Here is a 4,489-nt window from a genome sequence, read left to right on the forward strand (position 1 = left end):
CGTTGGCTTGTAGGTGCATCATTTCGATCTTCCGTTGTCACACGCCACTCTGGTTTTATCTGTCTTTGCTCCTTCTATTAAGAACACCTGACACGTTGGATTAGAGGCCTGCCCTACTGCAGTATGTCTCAACTAATGACATCTGCAATGACCCTATTTCCAAATAAGGTCACTGCTCTAGCTGAGTGTGTCCCCTAAAGGCTCATGTGTTGGACATGTCATCTCTAGTATGGTGATGTTAAGAGGTAACAGGACCTTTAAGAGGTGGAAGTCTTCCTGGCCCCTCTCTATCCTTCTCTGGTTTCCTGCTCAGCATGTGACCTTTCTCTCACACATACTTACTACCACTGCGGTGATGCCATCCACCTTGAGGTCCTTACCAGAGCCAAGTTGATGGCAGCATTGTGACCTGAACTTCCAGAACTGTAAACTAAATACACTTCTTTTTTTCGTAAAGTACCCAGCCTCAGGTACTTTGTTATAATAATGAAAAACAGACTAATACAGTAGCATCTGGAAGTACTGGGGATTAAGATTTCAAAATCTTTTGGAGGGAACACAGTTCAACCCATGACACGGGCACTTGTTTGGTCCATGAAACAAGCCACACTCATCTTCCTTCAGGCCTTTCATATATCCCATACCCAAGACCTATGCCCTCGCTGCTCTCGTTGCTCCTACCCAAGACCTTCATCCTCTTGATCTCAGTGAAAATTTCATTCTCCTAGTCAGACTAGTCAGACTTTTCTTTCTCTCTCCTCTCAAGTCAGGTTAGTTCTTCTCACTTAAGTCCTTGTATTTTCTTTCCCAGCATTTATCACCACTTGTAATTATATATACATATACACATATATACACATATATGTATTCTTAGTAAACCATTTAACCCTGGATGCCTCCTCACTAGCTAAAAAGCTCCTTAAGGACAGAGTGTCTCTGCACACCACTGTGTCTCCAGTGCTGAGTCTGGAGCCAGCACATACTGAGTGAGTATGTATTAAGTGAGGAGTTTCAGAAAACTTTTGTTGAACTCTTAGGTTTCATCCCTCCTTAGGATTTTGAAGTCTTAGATGTTCATATTTCCAGGAGATATAATATTCCACTGACCCAATCAAGACAACTTGCAGGACACATGGGGAAGGTAAAGAAAGGAAGTCTCCAATAATGTTTTTTGTTTTTCTTTTTTTTTTTTTTTTCTGTGCTATGGAGTGAACCCAGGGCCTTGTGCATACTAGGCAAGTGCTCTACCAACTGAGCTATCCCCAGCCCTCAATAATGATTTTTGAAGTTGATTTCAAAGATACCCATGTAAGAGAGTATATTCCCAGCAGATAGAACCTTTTTCCAGAAGCCAATTGAAATTCTTTGCTACCTAACATGGAGCGTGAACCAGAACTAAATTACTCTCCTGAACTGTGAACTTTCCTACAATCAGGACTCTGCAGAAACACAGGCTCCTGCTTGAGACCATGCCAGGAAGCTAAATGAACAAGGGGCAGTATGCACTGGTTTCTGTGTTCTACCTAGAGGGAGAAGACGTCTCAATCATCCTAGTGGTTTCAGAAGGCAGAGCAGGGGAAGCATCCAGATACATGAAATAACTAGTTAGAAAAGGGTGAGATGAGGAAGGTAGAGAAGAAGTTCTAGTTAAGATGCTATCAAAATGCCTATTAGAGGAAGAGCCCCGCTGGCCAGCTGCTGTCTCTTGAGTAGAGAGGAGCGAGTTGTTATTTGATGAGCACTGTTTCCACCATGCATGTTCTCTGCTTCCTGCAGTTTCCTCTTTTTACCCTTTAAGGTGGCCTTTGGGGGAGGCACCTTCCTCTCCTACTATTCCACTCAGGGGCTCTTCCCTGCCTCTGTTATCAGCTACCGCCATTTCCCCCCCAGGCTTGGACGGAACCAGTATTTACCCAGTCTGAAAGGGGCTACAGATACTTCCCACTGGAGGTCTTCTCTTTACACAGCACTGCATTGTGCCAGTGGAAGGACCTTTCTAGAAAAGCAGAGTTGAGCAACTAATATTTTGAATTCTTTAAAAACATTCATCTTTTGTGCCTACCCAAGTCCACGACTTATCCTAGAAAGCCTCAGGAAGACAGGATTTTTTTTTTTTTTTTTTTTTTTTTTTTTTTTTGCTGTGCTGGAGATTTGAACCCAGAGCCTTGTGCTTGCGAGGCAAACACTCCACCAACTGAGCTATATCCCCAGCCTAGATGAGATTTTTTGTGACAAAAAGAATGTAGAGAGAATTTCCAAAGGGGTATTTAGCTCTGGCAGTCACAATTTAGGCAGCAGAATAATAGCTCTGCACCCAAAGTTACTGTCTTGGAGACGGTTTTCCAAATTCTTTTGTCTTTCTCTTCAGTTATCAGGGTCCAAGCCCAGGCATCTGGCTCAGAGAGTGCTTCCAATACCCAGTCCTGATGGGAGCCAGGAGCACCCTAGACTAGAAATAGACAAGACTGCTGCTTTCCAGCTCAGGGAACAGTGGGGGAGTGAGCAATTTTAGTTGGGAGATTAACCTAAATATGCATTAATATGGTGTTTACTATTAAGTTAGCTTCAATTTGGACAGTTGAATCATCTCTTTGCTACCCAGTTGGATATGGACTTGGGAGAAAGGTGACTTTTGATATAGAAAATATAAAGTGTGCTTTCTTTACACATCGAAGTACATGATGTGAAGTTTACAATGTGCTTCTGATACACAGACACAAAATAAGCATGACACAAAATAACCATTTGTTAGAAATCTCGCAATGTTTAAAACAGAAAGTCAGTTGCAGCATGGTTGGAGGATCCCATTCCTAAAGCTCCTATAAATAGGCCTTACTGCAGCCTCCATTAATCTAGAACGTGTAAGAGGAGACTCAGAGAGTGAGTCAGGATCATAATTCCTTCAGAAATTACTCTGTGGCACACATGAGAGGGAGGTGTTCACCCTGGACCCTCAGTTAGACCCACCCTCTAAGTGACAACTCAGCATGTCTGTCCTTGGTGAGCACCAGGCAACTTCCATGACCATGGGTCCTGCCCACTCCTGCCCTCTCCTTGGCAATACCTGTAGGGGCACATCAGCCAAAATGTTCATTTGAAATGACTGAGTCCACAGTATACGATAAACCATACCCATGCTAGGAAACTGTCAATTTAAGGATAAATATAGTTACAGTGGGGAAAAATAGTAGACAATTAAAACAACCACATGGTTCTGTGTTCACCACCTGTTCCTCCCCACTAGGATAAGCCACAGAGATTTGGGCAGCCTCTGTCCCATCCCTGTTCTGGGTTCCTTTTTTCAGTCATCTCTGTGGTTCTCTCGTGTATCTTCTGCACGCTGTGCTGGGTCCCTTTGCACCATGATCTCACGTGATCCACAGGGCACATCCTTTCATAGCAGTCATAGCCAGCAAGCATTGGTTCTATCACCCACAGTCCCCATCTTCCATAACCCTGGTCATCCCTGTTCTTGTTTCTAGTTGCCCAAGGGACCCAGTGTGGAAGCTGCAGTTCTCCTCAGTGAAAATTTACTTGGTTGGGTGTCTACTGCTGAAGACTAACAAACATGTGCTTTTCACCAACCTGAGAGGGACTGACTTCATAGCCCTCTCTAGCTGCTGGAGCTTAGGACAACTGCCAGCGAGGTGCCTCTGCTCCCCCAGTTCCATTATTCAGAAGTCTGTATTCTGAATGCTGCTGCACCACTACTAAGGGAAGCACAGGGATTTAAATTGCTGGCTTGCTCACTCGAGGTTCATTTCCACTTCGTTTCGAATTCCCTCTGCATACATAGGCGAAGCCCACTCTTACACTTGGACACGTGCCTGCTTACCGTTAGCAATTCTGAGGACTCAATATTGTCATTAAAAAACTCTACAAGATTACAACCCAAATCTCTAGAAAATTCCTTGAGCTTTACGCTTCCTTTGGTTCCCTCAGTGCCAAGCAAAAATAGTTACTAGTTTGATTTGAGATCACTTCACACTTAGTATTTGATATCTAGCCAGGGTTTGTTAAGCACTTGTGAGAGACCTGAGTCTTTCATATACATTATCTTATTTGGTCTTCACACCACCTTGGGAATTATGGACTATGGTAATTTTCAACTTCATGGAAGAGAAGATGCTGATTCTGAGACGTTAAGTCACTTATTCAGTTACTTAGCTAGAAGGAGGGGCTGCTGGGATGAGAACCCTCTCTCTGCTCTGGAGTACAGTGCTATTTTCTGCACTCAGTTGCTTCCCAGTCTGGTAGGTCTCACCTTGCACAAGAGTCCTGAGACCAGCAGACTTGGCTGATCCAGAGGAAGTCCCTGATTGGATAGGTAAGAACCCCACTTAGTGGAGCAAGGCCCACACCAGCCCAGCAGGTTTCCAGGTCATCAGGGGACTGGGGTTTTGGTTCAGTGGTAGAGCACTTGCCTAGCATGTGTGAGGCACTGGGTTCAATTCTCAGCACCACCTATAAATAAATGAATAAAATAAAG

The sequence above is a fragment of the Sciurus carolinensis genome, chromosome 11 (genome assembly GCF_902686445.1).
Source record: "Sciurus carolinensis chromosome 11, mSciCar1.2, whole genome shotgun sequence".
Taxonomy (NCBI): Eukaryota; Metazoa; Chordata; class Mammalia; order Rodentia; family Sciuridae; genus Sciurus; species Sciurus carolinensis.